The sequence below is a fragment of the Heptranchias perlo genome, chromosome 14 (assembly GCF_035084215.1).
Source record: "Heptranchias perlo isolate sHepPer1 chromosome 14, sHepPer1.hap1, whole genome shotgun sequence".
In the NCBI taxonomy this organism is placed as follows: Eukaryota; Metazoa; Chordata; class Chondrichthyes; order Hexanchiformes; family Hexanchidae; genus Heptranchias; species Heptranchias perlo.
Window position 1 is genome coordinate 40,129,908 of NC_090338.1, and position 21,363 is coordinate 40,151,270.

Below are 21,363 nucleotides of genomic sequence, written 5' to 3' on the forward strand. Positions count from 1 at the left end.
AATCATGTCTCACGAATTTGATTGAGTTTTTTGAAGGGGTAACCAAGAAGATAGATGAGGGCTGTGCAGTAGACGTGGTCTACATGGACTTCAGCAAAGCCTTTGACAAGGTACCGCATGGTAGGTTGTTACATAAGGTTAAATCTCACGGGATCCAAGGTGAGGTAGCCAATTGGATTGACGACAGAAGACAGAGGGTGGTTGTAGAGGGTTGTTTTTCAAACTGGAGGCCTGTGTCCAGCGGTGTGCCTCAGGGATCGGTGCTGGGTCCGTTGTTATTTGTTATTTATATTAATGATTTGGATGAGAATTTAGGAGGCATGGTTAGTAAGTTTGCAGATGACACCAAGATTGGTGGCATTGTGGACAGTGAAGAAGGTTATCTAGGATTGCAACGGGATCTTGATAAATTGTTCCAGTGGGCCGATGAATGGCAGATGGAGTTTAATTTAGATAAATGTGAGGTGATGCATTTTGGTAGATCGAATCAGGCCAGGACCGTTAATGGTAGGGCGTTGGGGAGAGTTATAGAACAAAGAGATCTAGGAGTACAGGTTCATAGCTCCTTGAAAGTGGAGTCACAGGTGGATAGGGTGGTGAAGAAGGCTTTCGGCATGCTTGGTTTCATTGGTCAGAACATTGAATACAGGAGTTGGGATGTCTTGTTGAAGTTGTACAAGACATTAGTAAGGCCACACTTGGAATACTGTGTACAGTTCTGGTCACCCTATTACAGAAAGGATATTATTAAACTAGAAAGAGTGCAGAAAAGATTTACTAGGATGCTACCGGGACTTGATGGTTTGACTTATAGGGAAAGGTTAGATAGACTGGGACTTTTTTCCCTGGAGAGTAGGAGGTTAAGGGGTGATCTTATAGAAGTCTATAAAATAATGAGGGGCATAGATAAGGTAGATAGTCAAAATCTTTTCCCAAAGGTAGGGGTGTCTATAACGAGGGGACATAGATTTAAGGTGAGAGGGGAGAGATACAAAAGGGTCCGGAGGGGCAATTTTTTTACTCAAAGGGTGGTGAGTGTCTGGAACGAGCTGCCAGAGGCAGGTACAATTTTGTCTTTTAAAAAGCATTTGGACAGTTACATGGGTAAGATGGGTATAGAGGGATATGGGCCAAGTGCAGGCAATTGGGACTAGCTCAGTGGTATAAACTGGGCGACATGGACATGTTGGGCCGAAGGGCCTGTTTCCATGTTGTAACTTCTATGATTCTATGATTCTATGAAATGAACCCCAGTACTTTGAACTCTTAATGGCCTTATCAAATTGCATTGATATTTTTAGCGATTTATGTATGTGTATTCCCAGATCTCTTTGCTCCTCTACCCTATTTAGTTTCTTACCTGTGGGGAATTCCTTATTTTGTGTGATTCTTGGTCACTGGGCAAATGGTCAAGCAAAGAAAGCCACCCTGACTCATGATAGTTTCGTTAATCAAAAGTAATTATTTAATGATGTTATCATTCATATGAGCATTCATGAAGCAAAATCAAACCGTACAAATGACTTTCCTTTATAATATACCACTCTGGAGTTGAAAAGAATGAGAGGTGATCTTATTGAAACATATAAGATCCTGAGGGGACTTGAAGCGGTAGATGCTGAGAGGATGTTTCCTCTTGCGGGAGAGACTAGAACTAGGGGACACAGTTTAAAAATAAGGGGTCTCCTATTTAAGATGGAGATGAGGAGATTTTTTTTTCTCTCAGAGGGTCATGAGTCTGTGTAACTCCCTTCCCCAGAGAGCGGTGGAGGCAGGGTCATTGAATATTTTTAAGGCTGACTTAGATAGATTCCTAATTAACAAGGGAGTCAAAGGTTATAGTCGGTAGACGGGAAAGTAGGGCTGAGGTCACAATCAGATCAGCCGTGATCTTATCAAATGGCAGAGTAAGCTCGAGGGGCCGAATGGCCTACTCCTGCTCCTAATTCATAAGTTCGTGTACACTTAATAATTCACAATGTTATTATGTAATGACTTAACAATTCAGTCACACATCAGGCAAATCATTAATACATACACAACCTTTAAACCAAGGCTTTTGCTCATCGGGCCTGAAGGTTGATCAGTTCTTCAGAACTCGAGGTCCTCTTCTTCTTGCATGATGTTCAACTGCAGTGTGTGTTCCTTTTGACTGCCGGATGGTCAAGAAGACTGTTCTCTCAAAGTCTTCTTTTTATATTGTTTTTTTACCAATAGGATGTAGGACTGGGACATGTCAATCTTTTTGTCCAAATGCTCCCTGTTGCTATGCCTCAATCATTAACATACTTCAATGATTGACAGTTTAGGCTTTGATCATTTAACTGGAGACCCTTTGATGTAGAAAAGACCATTTGCTCGAACTATGGATTGTAAAAGGTCACTTTACTGTCTCTGTTTATGGCCTTTCATGTAGAGATAGCCCCTTTCATTTCTATGCACAGACGTACTTAATGGTCCTGACGTCTCCAATTTTGATTGCTTCAGTGGCTTCAAATCCATTCCTTATACCATTTGACCAGAGACTGGATGCAATACTATTTGATGTTTTACAAATCCCAGTTCTTTGAATAGACTACCAGATAGGAATGAAAGAGCCAATGCCTTTTCACACCATCATTGCTTTCCTGATCCGAAGCCTTTGATGTATGTCCTTGTTGCCTTTTCTTACATTACCCCCTGCTGTGTTGAAAAGATTGTGCTTCCAAAAGCCTATGTGTTTTGAAAGCCTGACAACGCTTTAAGCTCAATATTATCCATCCAGTTTATTTATTTAAAAATCTAGATATCTGTCCGCAGTACAATTTCTTCAATCCCAAAATTCATACTTCTCCATCAGCGTCAGGGAGGGTAAAACAGGATTTGCGAGAACACAGTTTACCACATTACCGTGTTTGCAGGTTTTCAAATGTCTTTGTTTAAAAGTGGTATAGTTAACCCTTTCCTTCAAATGTCTTTTGTTAAAGGGGTTTTGACCCCACAACCTTCTCCCTTTTTATATTCCTCAAGCTCTGGTGGAAATCCACAATTACTCCAATAAGCTCCCATTGCAACAACGTTACCTTTTTAATTAATGCCGCTTACTTAGTGCTTTTCATTAGGAGCAATGAAAACAGCTAAGATTGTTGGAAATAATGGGGCAGAAATCGCTCAGGATAATGGAGAGCTCAACAGCGCTCTCCGTTGTTAGTGCCGAAATGGAGGAGCAAGTTCCGGCGTTCGCACATGCGCAGTGAAACGTGGAAATCTGGAATTTGCTCCTATTGGTTCACCGGTGATATGACAGCTTTGAATTAAAGGCCTATCTGATGCTGCAATCAGAGAAATCATTGAAAAAGTGCAAACTTGCTTATCTGCCCAGCTGGAAAGTAACTAATTACGCCACAAAACAGGTATGCTTAAAAATGCAGGTCTAAACTTTTAACAGCGCGGTAAGTCTAAATGACTGCCAAACAACTAAAAATTAACTTTTAAAAATGTGGAGTCTCATTACTCCATATTTTAATAGTTTTTGGTCATTAAGAAAACTTTTTTAAAAATTAAAAGAATTTTTTTTTTACTTTTCCCTTCTGTCTCTTTTATTTAATTCATTTATTTCTTACCACCTTTTTTTCGCTGTCTATAAACTGTTTTTACATTGATTTTAATGTTGTACCTTTCACTTCCTGGTTTAACAATTCAAGCCAGCAGAGACAGTGAATGCAGCTTGTCAAAAATGCTGCGTTCTAATTGGTCGAGGGGAGAGATCGGTCCTCTCACTTCTCCCAAGGTCCTAGCTTCACTTGAACTAACGCTGGGCCCTTCTCCTCTTCCTATTAGAGGAAGTAGCCACCGAAAAGTTAGTGGGTTAGTCTAAATCTACGGAGTGGCGAGCAGTGATGGTGCCCATTGTTTTTTGCACAAGTGCACAAAATTCATCTAGCACATCCACAGCTTGTGGGTAAAACATGACCCTATGGTAAATAGGGTCTTATGGCATGTTTACACTACAACTAGTCATCTACACTACTAGTAAAGAAACAAAATGGCTGTGAAGGTCCTAAGCACACTGATTTATTTATAGTCACTGGGGATAATTTTGACTTCAAATGGAAACGAAAATCAGGAGATGTTTAACGGGTTGCCGAGCCAATATCGCGTGTTTTACACTATTGGCCAAAGTCAAAATTACCCCCACTGTGTTTTGGGAAGAAAAGCAGGGAATCTAAGAACTAAAAATATTGAAATGAATTGGTGTTTGATTTTGTAGACTAGTTTGCAACCTTAAAATTTTGCATTGCGGTAATTGGACAGTATTGGATAATTTTGTAGGCATTTTTTCTACAGCTCCTAAATTGGGTTTGATCTTATCAGTTAATCTTTTATAATGGATTTGTTGTTCATCAAGGTGAGGGATGTTAATGTTGGGGAATTCAATACTTTCCCATTTCAGGCACCCAATGTCAACATGAAGCACTTTCAGCTCAGGTAAAGATAGTTAAATTCATAGTAAAGTTTTTTCAACTCTGCTTCAATAATATGCCTTAATGTAAGTTCAGCATTAAATGAGCATCACTCTCTACCAGTGTGGCATTTTCCATTTCCCATACCAGTCATACTGTGGATCTTCGAATGAAACTTACAATTTAGTGCGATTAGTACCAAACTAAGAACATCTTTGTATTGTGGAACCATGTCCACCAGGAACTGAGCTAAGACTTAACAAATTAATTTCACGTAGTACCGTTACAATCACAGTCCAATGTTTTATTGATTAATGAACAAATTAAAATGTCCTTTATTCACAAATAAACATTTTTACATGATTTTTAAAAAAAAATTATATATTTAAGGTTCTATATTTCAGATTCAGCAAGTCTCAATTCAATATGTTCATAAAACTATTAATTTCATTGCTGTATGTTTAATCAACATGTTAAAACTATTACCTCCAAAATAGTTATCAATGTGTACGAATAGACCATCAGTATAAAGAAACCTTCAAGTTTTTTTTATGTGTAAATGTATAAAACATTTTTTTTAAGTCCCATCTTGTTGATTTTCGATGTATGCAGCAGCCAAAAAACATGTGTAAGTTTGTAAATTGGAGACCAGTGTTCATAAATTAGCATACTTAACTGTAATCTCAATATTTTTGTGATTTGACAAATTACATTCTCACTGTTCATCATGGTACAGCTGTAAAATGCTTTACACCATGAAGATGTTATACTTTTCAGTCTGTGTGCCTAAAGTAGTAAAGTGTTACATGATAAAAAAAATTCAAAAATGGCTGAGGTGAGAACTGGACTAAGAACCCAAAGTAACCCAATTGGATGATTTTTGTTTATTCATAAATAACACGGCTAAGCAAAATTTAGACCACTTTGGGATCTTTTCAAAAAGTACAGCATTTTTATTCTGCTCCATTATTAGTTGTTGTCATTTTGGTGACACAAGGTTATCTGTGACAGTTTTAAAAAATTCGTTCATGGGATGTGGGCATCGCTGGCGAGGCCGGCATTTATTGCCCATCCCTAATTGCCCTTGAGAAGGTGGTGGTGAGCCGCCTTCTTGAACCGCTGCAGTCTGTGTGGTGACAGTTCTCCCACAGTGCTGGTAGGAAGGGAGTTCCAGGATTTTGACCCAGCGACGATGAAGGAACGGCGATATATTTCCAAGTCGGGATGGTGTATGACTTGGAGGGGAACGTGCAGATGGTGTTGTTCCCATGTGCCTGCTGCTCTTGTCCTTCTAGGTGGTAGAGGTCACGGGTTTGGGAGGTGCTGTCGAAGAAGCCTTGGCGAGTTGCTGCAGTGCATACTGTGGATGATACTCACTGCAGCCACTGTGTGCCGGTGGTGAAGGGAGTGAATGATAGGGTGGTGGATGGGGTGCTTTGTCCTGGATGGTGTTGAGCTTCTTGAGTGTTGTTGGAGCTGCACTCATCCAAGCAAGTGGAGAGTATTCCATCACACTCGTGACTTGTGCCTTGTAGATGGTGGAAAGACTTTGGGGAGTCAGGAGGTGAGTCACTCACCGCAGAATACCCAGCCTCTGATCTGCTCTTGTAGCCACAGTATTTATATGGTTGGTCCAGTTAAGTTTCTGGTCAATGGTGACCTCCAGGATGTTGATGGTGGGGGATTCGGCGATGGTAATGCCGTTGAATGTCAAGGGGAGGTGGTTAGACTCTCTCTTGTTGGAGATGGTCATTGCCTGGCATTTGTCTGGCGCAAATGTTACTTGCCCCTTATCATCCCAAGCCTGGATGTTATCCAGGTCTTGCTGCATGCGGGCTTGGACTACTTCATTATTTGAGGAGTTGCGAATGGAACTGAACACTGTGCAATCATCAGCGAACATCCCCATTTCTGACCTTATGATGGAGGGAAGGTCAGTGATCAAGCAGCTGAAGATGGTTGGGCCCAGGACACTGCCCTGAGGAACTCCTGCAGCAATGCCCTGGGGCGGAGATGATTGGCCTCCAACAACCACTACCATCTTCCTTTGTGCTAGGTATGACTCCAGCCACTGGAGAGTTTTCCCCCTGATTCCCATTGACTTCAATTTTACTAGGGCTCCTTTGTGCCACACTCGGTCAAATGCTGCCTTGATGTCAAGGGCAGTCACTCTCACCTCACCTCTGGAATTCAGCTCTTTTGTCCATGTTTGGACCAAGACTGTAATGAGGTCTGGAGCCAAGTGGTCCTGGCGGAACCCAAACTGAGCATTGGTGAGCAGGTGCTGCTTGATAGCACTGTCGACGACACCTTCCAATCACTTTGCTGATGATTGAGAGTAGACTGATGGGGTGATAACTGGCTGGATTGGATTGTCCTGCTTTTTGTGGACAGGACATACCTGGGCAATTTTCCATATTGTCGGGTAGATGCCAGTATTGTAGCTGTACTGGAACAGCTTGGCTAGAGGTGCAGCTAGTTCTGGAGCACACGTCTTCAGCACTACAGCCGGGATGTGGATCCCTTGAAGAGTATAGAGATTGCCGGAGTAGAGTTAAGAGACAAATCAGGAGGGCAAAAAGGGGACATGAGATTGCTTTGGCAGATAAGGCAAAGGAGAATCCAAAGAGCTTCTACAAATACATAAAGGGCAACAGAGTAACTAGGGAGAGAGTAGGGCCTCTTAAGGATCAACAAGGTCATCTATGTGCGGAACCACAAGAGATGGGTGAGATCCTGAATGAATATTTCACATCGGTATTTACGGTTGAGAAAGGCGTGGATGTTAGGGAACTTAGGGAAATAAATTGTGATGTCTTGAGGAGTGTACATATTACAGAGAGGGAGGTGCTGGAAGTCTTAACGCGCATCAAGGTAGATAAATCCGATGAAATGTATCCCTGGACGTTATGGGAGGTTAGGGAGGAAATTGCGGGTCCCCTAGCAGAGATATTTGAATCATCGCCAGCTACAGGTGAGGTGCCTGAAGATTGGAGGGTAGCAAATGTTGTGCCTTTGTTTAAGAAGGGTGGCAGGGAAAAGCCTGGGAACTACAGACCGGTGAGCCTGACATCTGTAGTGGGTAAGTTGTTCGAGGGTATTCTGAGAGACAGGATCTACAGGCATTTGGAGAGGCAGGGACTGATTAGGAACAGTCAGCATGGTTTTGTGAGTGGAAAATCATGTCTCACGAATTTGATTGAGTTTTTTGAAGGGGTAACCAAGAAGATAGATGAGGACTGTGCAGTAGACGTGGTCTACATGGACTTCAGCAAAGCCTTTGACAAGGTACCGCATGGTAGGTTGTTACATAAGGTTAAATCTCACGGGATCCAAGGTGAGGTAGCCAATTGGATACAAAATTGGATTGACGACAGAAGACAGAGGGTGGTTGTAGAGGGTTGTTTTTCAAACTGGAGGCCTGTGACCAGCGGTGTGCCTCAGGGATCGGTGCTGGGTCCGCTGTTAATTGTTATTTATATTAATGATTTGGATGAGAATTTAGGAGGCATGGTTAGTAAGTTTGCAGATGACACCAAGATTGGTGGCATTGTGGACAGTGAAGAAGGTTATCTGGGATTGCAACGGGATCTTAATAAATTGGGCCAGTGGGCCGATGAATGGCAGATGGAGTTTAATTTAGATAAATGTGAGGTGATGCATTTTGGTAGATCGAATCGGGCCAGGACCTACTCCGTTAATGGTAGGGCGTTGGGGAGAGTTATAGAACAAAGAGATCTAGGAGTACAGATTCATAGCTCCTTGAAAGTGGAGTCACAGGTGGATAGCGTGGTGAAGAAGGCATTCGGCATGCTTGGTTTCATTGGTCAGAACATTGAATACAGGAGTTGGGATGTCTTGTTGAAGTTGTACAAGACATTAGTAAGGCCACACTTGGAATACTGTGTACAGTTCTGGTCACCCTATTATAGAAAGGATATTATTAAACTAGAAAGAGTGCAGAAAAGATTTACTAGGATGCTACCGAGACTTGATGGTTTGACTTATAGGGAGAGGTTGGATAGACTGAGACTTTTTTCCCTGGAGAGTAGGAGGTTAAGGGGTGATCTTATAGACATCTATAAAATAATGAGGGGCATAGATAAGATAGATAGTCAAAATCTTTTCCCAAAGGTAGGGGAGTCTATAACGAGGGGCATAGATTTAAGGTGAGAGGGGAGAGATACAAAAGGGTCCAGAGGGGCAATTTTTTCACTCAAAGGGTGGTGAGTGTCTGGAACGAGCTGCCAGAGGCAGTAGTAGAGGCGGGTACAATTTTGTCTTTTAAAAAGCATTTGGACAGTTACATGGGTAAGATGGGTATAGAGGGATATGGGCCAAGTGCAGGCAATTGGGACTAGCTTAGTGTTATAAACTGGGCGACATGGACATGTTGGGCCGAAGGGCCTGTTTCTATGTTGTAAACTTCTATGATTCTATGATTCTATATTGTCGGGGCCCATAGCTTTTGCTGTATCCAGTGCGTTCAGCCGTTTCTTGATATCATGTGGAGTGAATCGAATTGGCTGAAGACTGGCTTCTGTGATGGTGGGTATATCAAGAGGAGACCGAGATGGATCATCCACTCGGCACTTCTGGCTGAAGATGGTTGCAAACGCTTCAGCCTTGTGTTTTGCACTCACGTGCTGGACTCCGCTATGATTGAGGATGGGGATGTTTGCAGAGCCTCCTCCTACCGTTAATTGTTTCATTGTCCACCACTGGATGTGGCAGGACTGCAGAGCTTTGATCTGATCCATTGGTTGTATTTTAATTCCAGATTTTTATTTAATTAATTGAATTTAAATTCCCCGGCTACCGTGGCAGGAAGTGAACTCATGACTCCGGATTATTAGTCCGGGCCTCTGGCACATAACCACTATGCTACCGTACCCATTTGGAGACCGGACAACAAAGATAGGCAGTGGACTTTTTCTAAAAGAGAATTTATTTTTCTTAATTTATAAATATTGTCCTGCTCTGTGTTGTGGGGCTTCTGGCAGTTTAGTGTTAAATGTGTATCTGGTGCCACTCTATCTGGTGGGGGAATTGGACGTAGCTATGCTCTCATGAGGAATGCTCATCAAGGGGTGGAATTTCCTCTGGGGGTGTAATTGGGAACTTATATCCGAAATTATGCCCATTCATGCAACCATTTTGCCGATATCAATTTACACCTAAATTCCTGCAAATCTCAACAGGATACGCCGGAACGTAAGATTCAGTGTAAACAAGCAGAAATAATGTAAACAATTACGGGGTGATTTTAACCCCGAAGAACTGGTGGGTTGGGAGCGGGTGGGAGTTGAAAATAGTTGTTTTTTTGGGTCGCAACTGCAAAATTTTCAGACTTTGCATTCCCAGTGGGAAGCCTGTACTTTTATGCACCCAAGTTAAACCTGGAAATAAAGCCGGGTTGCGGTCGCGACCCAAAAAACAACTTTTTTCAACTCCCACCCGCCCCCAACCCACCCGTTGTTGGGGGTTAAAATCACCCCCTTAGCGTCTGAGGAAAATGTGGACCTCATAACCATATAATCCTTTATTAAATATGAAAATTAAAGTTTCAAGCCATCTAAGTATCAGTCATGCCCATTAAGCACAGCATGTTTAACTACATCTTAAAAGCTTTTCAGCTTTAAATGTGACTCATACTGAAGCCATAAAAATGCATTTAAAGAAACAGAAAATACAATGCAGGTATCAGTGAGGATAAATTTTTAAAAAATTAAATCATGATAAAACACCAACAAAATGAGTTTGTTTCCTGCTTCTCCTAAAATTATGGCCTTAGTTTTATCCCCATTTTGAACCAGTGTAACTCAAATCATAGAGAGGCTACAGCATGGAAGGAGGCCATTCGCCCCATCGAGTCCATGCCGGCTCTATGCAAGAGCAATCCAGCTAGTCCCACTCCCCCACCCTATCCCTGTAGCCCTGCAATTTTTTTCCATTCAAGTACTTATCCAGTTCCCTTTTGAAAGCCATGATTGAATCTGCCTCCACCACCCCTTCTGGCAGTGCATTCCAGATCCTAACCACTCGCTGCATAAAAAAGTTTATCCTCATGTCACCTTTGGTTCTTTTGCCAATCACCTTAAATCTATGTTCTCAGGTTCTTGACCCTTCTGCCAGTGGGAACAGTTTCTCTCTATCTATTCTGTCTAGATCCTTCATGAGCTTAAATACCTCTATCAAATCACTTTTCAATCTTCTTTGTTCCAAGGAGAACAACCCCAGCTTCTCCAGTCTATCCATGTAACTAAAGTCCCTCAACCCTGGAATTATTCTAGTAAATCTTTTCTGCATCCTCTCTAAGTCCTTCACATCTTTCCTAAAGTGCTGTGCCCAAGAACTGGACACAGTACTTCAAGGTTCATTGTGACATCCTTGCTTTTGTACTCTATGCCTCTATTTATAAAGCTCAGGATACCGTATGCTTTTTTAACCGCTTTCTCAGCCTGCCCTGCTACCTTCAACGACTTGTGAACATATACCCCCAGATCTCTCTGTTTCTGTACCCCTTTTAGAATTGTGCCCTCTAGTTTATATTGCCCCTCCTCATTCTTCCTACCGAAATGTATCACTTCGCATTTTTCTGCATTAAATTTCAACTGCCACGTGTCCGCCCATTTCACCAGCCTGTCTATATCCGCTTGAAGTCCATCACTATCCTCCTCACTGGTCACTACACTTCCAAGTTTTGTGTCATCTGCAAATTTGGAAATTGTGCCCTGTACACCCAAGTCCAAGTCATTAATATATATCAAGAAAAGCAGTGGTCCTACTATCGATCCCTGGGGAACACCACTGTACACCTCCCTCCAGTCCGAAAAACAACTGTTCACCACTACTCTCTGCTTCCTGTCACTTAGCCAATTTTGTATCCATGCTGCTACTGACCCCTTTATTCCATGGGCTTCAATTTTGATGACAAGCCTATTATGTGACACTTTGTCAAAAGCCTTTTGAAAGTCCATATACACCACATCAACCACATTGCCCTCATCTACCCTCTCTGTTACCACATCAGAAAACTCTATCAAGTTAGTTAAACACGATTTGCCTTTAACAAATCCATGCTGGTTTTCCCTAATCAATCCACACTTGTCCAAGTTACTGCTAATTCTGCCCCGGATTATCGTTTCTGAAAGTTACCCCATCACCGAGTTTAAACTGACTGGCCTTTTATCCTGGGTTTATCCTTACACATTTGCAATTCTCCAGTCCTCTGGCATTACCCCCATATCTACGGATGTTTGGGAGATTGTGGCCAGTACCTCCACAATTTCCACCCTTACTTCCCTCAGCAACCTAGGATGCATCCCATCCGGACCGGGTGACTTATCTACTTGAAGTACAGGTAGCCTTTCTAGTACCTTCTCTTTATCAATTTTTAGCTCATCCAGTATCTCAACTACACCTTCCTTTACTGAGACTCTAATTGCAGGAAATTCACTCGTACGGCTATTTAGCATGGGGGTGGAGCAATTATACTGAGCAAAGATATGTTCGGACGCGAGGATCGATAAATTGGAGTAAAAGCTCGAGGAGGTTTGTGCGTAACGTAATTACTTGCTTAACACACTTGTGCCTGAGTTTGCTTGATGCCTTGATTATTTGCTTTATGCCTTAATTCTGTTGTCTCTGGGTGCAAATACACCGGAACCCCCCCTCCCCAAATTCTTGCCAGTGGTGGCAAGTATATGCATCGTTGTCCCTGGTAATGTTATGGCAGACTTAATTTTAGTATCAGACTTCACCAATCTTAAGTTCACAAGGTACTGAATTTCGGTGTTTATGAAACTGGTGTCTAAATAAATCTGAATCCTAAAAATATTCTACCTGCGAGTATGGAAAATTGCTTTATTTCCAATATTTGTAAGAATACGAAAATAAGGTGCGATGTGCAAGTACTATTGGTGCCAGCCAGCGTATTGGAAATGTTGTATTTCAGACTTATTTACGATTCCCTTTATGAAATGCTAAGTTTGTTTAAGTTTCTGATTGTTGAAAATAAATCATAGCTCAGTTGTCATACTGTTGCAGCACTGATATTCTGCCAAATGTTCTTGAAAATCATTATCCTAACGAAGATTGCTAGCACCATTCATGAGGTAACTGTCATGTTTTTGGCTTACCGTTCCTTCTCTAGTCTTTCATACAAAATTCTAACAGGACTCGACAGACTAGATGCAGGGAGGATGTTCCCGATGGCTGGGGAGTCCAGAACCAGGGGTCACAGTCTCAGGATACGGGGTATGCCATTTAGAACCGAGATGAGGAGAAATTTCTTCACTCAGAGGGTGGTGAACCTGTGGAATTCTCTACCACAGAAGGCAGTGGAAGCCAAGTCATTAGATGTATTCAAGAAGGAGATAGATATATTTCTTAATGTTAAAGGGATCAAGGGATATGGGGAAAAAGCGGAAACAGGGTACTGAGTTAGACGATCAGCCATGATCATTTTGAATGGCGGAGCAGGCCCGAAGGCTCCTATTTTCTTTGTTTCTATGTTTGATATCTATCACCTTCATTTGACATTTAGCTAAAGCAGCATGTTGCCATTTAGAGGTTTATTTTTATGATAATAAAGTTAGAGCTTGTAGAGTTATTTGTTTGACAGTAAAATTAATGTTTTAAATGGATTTGCATATATACTTGTACAATTAGAGAAAATTAAGATTTAAATTATATAAATGAATGGCAAGATACAGCAGATATAATGTTTGGTCAGTAAATCTGTGATGGTAAGTTGCGATTATTCAATTCTGGCATTGCCCTGAAAATACATTTGCAATTTGACCTCATGGCTAGCTAGTAGTTTCTGTCACTTAACGTCTTCGATATGCTGTTCTGAATTTTAGATTCACAAGTGTATGAGCTAAAGTACTTTTGGTTCAGAATAAAACTGCCATTATGTTGCACTTTTTTGTTATTTATGTGATCACACAGACTAGTTGTAACCTTTAGTTATATTATACAACATTAGTATCAGCTGAATCTGCACAAATAAAGAATCGACTGTAGTACTGCCATTTGAGAGTTTATTAGCATTAGATATATTTGCAAAGAAATATGTAGTACTTTTAACCCCCTGAGACATAGATTAGCTTGCTCTGTCAAAACAGTTGATCTGATAGCAATACAGGAGACCGAAGTTGGAGGACCAGAGAGCATGGTATGGGTTTAGGGCTGGAGAGGTTGCAATTTGTAGATTGTGTGGTGTTATAGAGGCATTTGTAAATGAGGTTGAGGATTCTGAGTTTGATATATTAGGGGACAGGAAACCAATGGGATGATGGGTGGAACAGGATGCAGGCAGAAGAGTGTTGGACTAATTGGATTTTGTGTAGGTTAAAGCTTGAGAGGATGGCAAGAAGGACATGGGAAAAGTCAAGTCTAAGGTAATAAAAGCTGGGATAAGGGTTTCAATGTTAGAGCTGAGATATGAGTTAGGCAGGCAATACTGCGGAGATGGAAACAAAATCGGGTGGGGTATAAAATGGGCGGCTGATCCGCTACTACACATTTTCCGCCTTGCAGTAAAAGTGAAAATTCACCCATGGTGTCTGACAGTCTGACAACACAAATGTGGTTGTGGAGTCAAGGGTGGTCGTGAAGAGTTAGAGTTGAGTATTGTCAGCATATAAATATATAAACTAACTATATGCCTAAAGATAATGTCGTTGAGGGACAATATGTAAACAAAAAATAGGAGGGGATGAAGGATGGAACCTATAGACCAAGCTTGTGCAGAAAAAAAGCCATAGAACCATAGAAGCTTGCAGGAGGCCATGTGGCCCATTGTGTCTGTGCTGGCTCTTTGCTGCAGCTAACAAAAATAGGATGGGGGAATTGCAAGGATTTGTAGACAAGGGTGAGAAATGTAAAACATGATGTGCCTTTAACAAATCCATGCATGCTGTCCTAAATTATACTGTGTATCTCTAAATGTTCATTAATTTTATTTTGAATTATGAGTTTGCCCACAACTGACATTAAACTAACTGTCTATAGTTACCCACTTTACAGTAGCATAGGCAGGATTTTTTGATGGGGAGGTGTTTGGACATGAGCTTGCCAGACCGAACAAAACTGCTTCAAAAAGTCTTTTTTTAAATAGGAATTTCGCAATAAGGTTCAAATAGAAAGATTATAACACCTATTAATCTAACAATTCAAATAAAGCAAATGAAAAGAATAAAGTAGTCTTGTCGGACAAAAACCCTGAAGCACAAAGTTCACGCACGAGTTATATGTCGCTAGTCTAGCAATAACTTTGCTACTATTCACTGCAATATCCCGGTGAATGTTTAGAGGTGCAAGCCCAACTAATCATGTTTTACTGGTTGAATTGAGGAACTGACTACCTCTGGAAGAACATCTGTTGTTTCTGTGTTTTATCAAGTGATCTTTCAAAAGAAGCAGTGATCCGACTTTTTAAGAAATCATAGAAATTTCGGGAGGTGTTTGAAAACCCTGAAGACCCGTCCCCCACACCTACACCACTGCCAGTTTATCCTTCTCACCTTTCTTGAACAGAGCATTGACTACTCTCCAACTCCCTCGCACATTTTGCATAATTAAGAAGAATTTAAAAATTGTAGTTAGAGACTTTGCAATCTTCTCTTCCCCACTCCTTTCCCATCCCGATTTGGTCAATTACAACTTTAAGTTGCAGGCGGCAAGGAGACCCACCTGAAGCCATCTGGGTCATTTTAAATATGCAGATAGGGCTCCGATGACATCATTAGGGCACGATCTGCTATGTTAACCTGAGGCCTCAGCAGAGGAGCTCTGGTGACTTCCCCGCTTGACCAAAACTGCCGGGAACAGCAGCCCGAGCCAGAAGAGTATCAAGGGATCATTGCTTGTTGCTCATTTATCAACATCATCAGAAAGCCTGGTTTGGAATGGACACATGTTGCCAGGCCCTCCAAGAGGCAAGATTCTGCTTTGCACCAGTGATTTCATACCAGTATTTCCAAATCTGGTGTTGTGAAAATATTTTCTTTATATTTCTCCATATGCATACATAGCTGAGAATGATCAAAACAAGCATAGGAGTAATTAAATGTTACGATGCTTTTTAATTAAGGTATGTATATAGACATGAATTCACCAAAGAAATATCAAGAAAAATCTTGTAGTATGTAAGGATTGTAACATTATTAAAATCTCGCTTCTGCATCTGAGAAAGTGGACAGTAAGAGATCTGCGATGTGATTGAAGCATTCCCTGAGCCTTTTGAAGGTTGTGAAGACTGTGGACTTCAAAGCCTGACTGGCACTATTTTGAGCTTAGTTAAAAGCTGCAGGAGCTGGTGACACGGTCTGAGGTGGCTGCAGTAACCATAGAGGTAACCACACGCTCCATGGTAGATTGAAGAGTGCTAATGCCTTTAACTGAATACCACACAAGCTGGAAGCAGTCTGGAACCATGGCGGGCATTGGTTGAGGGGGTGGTGAGGGAGCAGGTGTGATGTCATTCTGAGTGACATGGGGCACGATTTTAACTTTGAAGTCCGGGCGGGGTGGGGCAAAGAAAATCAGGATTTTCTGGAGCGGGAAGGAATCCCGGCTCCAACCTGCCGAAAAACGCGCATGACCTGGAGCTATCTTGGTGCGCACGCTGTTCCCGAACCCAGAAGTCCTACCGGCAATTAAAATTGGCGGGATGATATTTAAACCAGCAATTCGAGTATTTGAAGTACTTGAAATGTGCATAAATTTAATTAACAATGATTGCAAGCAATTTTAACGCTGCCTCAACGCGTTTCCCATGCTGTGTGAAGCATAGCAGCGGAAACTCGGCGGGTTGCAGCCGGCAGCTATTTGGACATTTAAATCCCTGTTTGATAAATGGGGATTAAAGATGAGTTATTGCAGCAGGGCACTCAGTTCTCTCAGACAAACTTTTGGCTGGGAGTTCTTTGTGTTTAGACTGAAAATTCATGGTTTACACTCAGAATTGTTCTGTTTACACATATTTACCTACTTTTTGGACCCCCTCAAACTGACGACATCAGGATGATGGGCGCAATGGCTGCATTTAGCAGTACATCTGAGTTCCCCCTCTTGCAGCTCCACAACACAGAGGTGCGCCACAGGCACCTGCACAAGAGCACAGAGGGGAACAACAGAGGGACCGATGTCGCAGGAGACAATACCCTCATGAGAGGGTCTACAGACCGAGGCTGAGCTTCCTGGACCTCTCTGAGGAACAGTGCCAACGGAGGCTGAGAGTGAGTCGCCAGGTGGTCACAGACATCTGCAGCCTCCTTCATGCTGAGCTGCTCCCGGCTGGGCCTGGTGGCATTGCATTGCTGGTCGTAGTTAAAGTGACCACTGCCCTTAACTTCTTTGCCTCCGGATCATTCCAGGGCGCCAACGGTGACATCGCTCCACCTGCGCCTGTGCAGGGGCAGATTCGGTCAACTGGAGAGGAGGCAGCATTGCGGTTATTAGATGAGAGGTGGGCAACGGGTGAGACGTGGGAGCACTTTGAATGGCGTCCCCTTTCGCCATGTCTCCTTTCGCCATCATCCCTCCCCTGGGCCAGGCCCACATCACTCCTACCACCCTGCTGGAGAACAGTTTGGAGGACATGTATAATGCCTTGCTAGCCTTGTTGTAAAGTTTCTGGCTGCCTGTTTAAGGCGGTAGAATGTTGCTCACCCTGAGTCCGGACGGCTGTTGTCAGGGCCTGAATGGACTCATTTGTGAGCCGTGCTTGTAGCTCAATGGAGGCTAGCCTTCTCTCAATCGCAGACATTGTCGCACTTACCTGCGCCACCATTCCACTCATGCAGGAGTTGGACTCCTCCATCCTCTGCACTGTGGAGAGTGTGCGTGGCACCTCTTCTAGTACCTCGCAAATGTGCTGCTGCCTCTTGACCATTCTCCTTTTAAAGGATGGCCCCCAAGGTTCAGCATCTGCATCCAGCTGAGCAGAGCCTGGAGAGGAGTGTGCCCACCTTGTACACTTATGCAATCATTGAATGAGCTTGGTGGAAGAGTACAGCTGTGTTATCAGCCACAAGGACAGCAACACCATCCATGCCTGTTCCACACCTACTCCACTAATAGGCAATGTCTTAACACACCCACTGATCTGCAACAGAACAGATCCAGTGAGAGCACTGAGCTTATTGAATCCCCTTTTAATGGTTGTTTCAACATGATTTCCCAGCCTTTTCAAGGAGGATGGGACAGAGCAACCCAAGCCCTGCATAGCAACAGCACGAGCATTCTAAAGAGATGCTATGAACGGCATTCTGGCTCTGTCATGAGGGGAGGGACTTTCTGCTGTGGCTGACTCTGGAGTTGCCATGTGCTGCATGGTGGACTTCAGAAATTTTATCCCATGCATCAGAACACCACACATGTGGATTGTGTATCCTCCACAGTTGCTGATGTGGTGAAAGGTCCTAGGCGTACACTCTAATAACTGCAGCTTAGTAAGCACCCTTCTTTTAAAAGCAAAGTCCCTTAGATCAACATCTATACCTAATCAGCCGAGAATAGATGTGACATCTGGTTTCTGTTCCTCTTCATCTGCTTCTTCTCATTCATGCTTTGTTTAGCATTCAGTGCACTCTCCTCAAATTCACTGACAAATCCTGCAGGGTAATGTTCTTGAGCCAGGACTTTGCAGAGTTCGAGGGAATGACAGTGATTGTTCCTGTGTTCCTGCATTCTTGCAGCAACAACTCTCTGGCTCCTGTTCTGTTTCATGTCCCATTCGTCAAAAAAGAGAAGAGAAACAAGTGTTACAGTGCTGCTTTGATGGCAACTTAGTTTACTTTCTGCAGAATGACTGAAAAGAGATCGATCTTCAATGTCTGCTTTGGTTCCAGTAAGGCTTGAGTGAGTAAATAAATAGGCTAAGAAAAAGAGAGCAGCAAATGTTGAGCACAAACCTGAATTGGGGTCTGATATTCTGCATCCCCATCCTATACTTCCTTCATATTCTCCATGCATTAGGTCTCTTCGACTGACTCTTTAACAGGTGTAAGGAGATAGAGGTTGGGAGTCTTCCTCCTGTGTGGTTTCTGTCTTTCTTATTATATGCAGTTTTCTCTTTCAAAAACAAGAGAAGGAATTGAATTATTGATGTTGGCAGAAGGACAGTCATATCATCCTCCTGCCCATAGTGGATATGATTGTAGGAATAAGCACATTCTATTACAGAAGTTGTCAGGGGCAACAGCAGTTCAGGATGTCAGGCAAAAGTGAGATGCAGCAAAGTCTTCTCTATTACATAACGGAAAAATATGGGAAGCTTTCAAGTTAGTTAATACTGTGGATGCGAGGGTACTGCTCATGGACTTCATAATTGATACATTGCATTAATGTGTAATTTGGATGGGGATACATTGAAACTTCATGAAACTTTTTCCAACATTGCAGCCAGGTCCTCAGAACAACATTGAATTGGTTTACCACCGCCTGCCAGGCATCCTGACCCATTCAGTGTGAGCACCTACAGAGAATAGGACCTCCTTCCTTTGCTGCACTTGCTCCGATATAATTTCCACAATGTCATTTGAAAAGCAAAGCTCTTCCCATAATTGTAGACTTGGTTGTGTAGTCACATTCCACCTTTGTGAGCTTTCTCAACTCCTGCAACAGTGCCCCTTTCAACGACTGCTGGTCTTTCAGTGCTGCAGCATCATGTGATTTAAATGATGAGCTGCCAATCCCAGGTGTGACTCACACTTGCAGCTTGCTTATAATATTTAATTAGGCTGAACCAAGAAACTCAGGTGGGTGCTATTCTGCTGTGCCTGCCTCCAACACCTGAAGCAAAGATTGGCCCCCTTGTGTCTTATGAAAAGAAGGTTGTATATTTTACAACTAGCCTCATTTGTTTGTCGATTGCATCCTGCTTTATTGTCAGCTAGGTGGGTGCCAGTCCCGAGATGTGTCCAAAGGCCATTCCACATGACCAGTACTTTCTTTTTGGGGTAGCCTGAGCCAAGATAGCTGGAGTACAGCTACTTTTTGTAATCTGTAGTAATCTGTTTGATTTAACTGCTGAGCGAAATTAATTTTGACATAACTATACTAACCTCTGCTCATTGCAGACAGATAAGGCCGACCGATTCCCTGACAGTTATTACTGTGGGAGAGTTAACTTGGGCACATTAAGTGTACTGAATTAAAAAAAAGGGAAGTAATCACCATCAGGTGCAACAGTCATAATTCTATGACCGAAGAAGCAATACGTGTTCTAGAATTCCTCCCTCCCTCCACTATGGACGAATCTGATGGGTGACACTAATCTGTACAAGCATAATCCTGTTGTAGTGTTCAAGGCTCCAAATTTCTAACATTAAAAATGTTTCAACTATTTAGTTTTATATATGTTAACATACCCTTGTTCTCACTTTAAAAAAATATTGTTTGCAGTTAGCGCAGCAGTAAATTGATTTAATATATAAAATAATGTATTTTGTTAACATTTAAATTTTTCAGATTTGTGTGAAGGATATTTTCTTATCCTTCCTAAGTGTCATAAAGACAATAGGACTAAACAATCTCGTCGCTAAGGCATGCTGAGCTGGCTGAAGGGCTGAAGGTGGCTGCCTGAGAGGGCATTCTTTTCAGTTAAAGAAGACCATGTGGATTCTAGTCAAAGTCTTTTGAAGGGGCAGATAGCCCTCTGATTTTTACCAGTTATTTCATGTACTTTATGTTATGTGGAATATAACCTTTATTTGAAGAATGGTGCCTACTACATACAAAGTTGAGTAATCTTATCAGTATATATTTAAAGTTTAAATACTAAATATTAGCGATTGCTTCAAAACACTAGAAAAAAAATTATTCCAAGATTGCAAAATGTTTAGAAGTAACATAAGGAACTACTTCCTAATGTTAATGTGATGATGAAATAACTTCATGTGGAGTAATTTCACTTCATTTGGAAAAGCAGAGAATTGTGTGGTGCAGTGGGGCACTTTTTCATAGAATCATAGAAGTTTACAACAGGGAAACAGGCCCTTCGGCCCAACATGTCCATGTCGCCCAGTTTATACCACTGAGCTAGTCCCAATTGCCTGCACTTGGCCCATATCCCTCTATACCCATCTTACCCATGTAACTGTCCAAATGCTTTTTAAAAGACAAAATTGTACCCGCCTCTACTACTGCCTCTGGCAGCTCGTTCCAGACACTCACCACCCTTTGAGTGAAAAAATTGCCCCTCTGGACCCTTTTGTATCTCTCCCCTCTCACCTTAAATCTATGTCCCCTCATTATAGACTCCCCTACCTTTGGGAAAAGATTTTGACTATCTACCTTATCTATGCCCCTCATTATTTTATAGACTTCTATAAGATCACCCCTTAACCTCCTACTCTCCAGGGAAAAAAGTCCCAGTCTATCCAACCTCTCCCTATAAGTCAAACCATCAAGTCCCGGTAGCATCCTAGTAAATCTTTTCTGCACTCTTTCTAGTTTAATAATATCCTTTCTATAATAGGGTGACCAGAACTGTACACAGTATTCCAAGTGTGGCCTAACTAATGTCTTGTACAACTTCAACAAGACATCCCAACTCCTGTATTCAATGTTCTGACCAATGAAACCAAGCATGCTGAATGCCTTCTTCACCACCCTATCCACCTGTGACTCCACTTTCAAGGAGCTATGAACCTGTACTCCTAGATCTCTTTGTTCTATAACTGTCCCCAACGCCCTACCATTAACGGAGTAGGTCCTGGCCCGATTCGATCTACCAAAATGCATCACCTCACATTTATCTAAATTAAACTCCATCTGCCATTCATCGGCCCACTGGCCCAATTGATCAAGATCCCGTTGCAATCCTAGATAACCTTCTTCACTGTCCACAATGCCACCAATCTTGGTGTCATCTGCAAACTTACTAACCATGCCTCCTAAATTCTCA

At 42.2% G+C, this 21,363-nt stretch overlaps 1 protein-coding gene across 1 annotated transcript in view; it reads left to right on the top strand.

Moving 5' to 3' along the window:
- Window positions 1-21,363, top strand: part of LOC137332124 (protein phosphatase 3 catalytic subunit alpha-like) — a 463,527-nt gene that overhangs the window by 83,456 nt on the left and 358,708 nt on the right. The window lies entirely within an intron of this gene.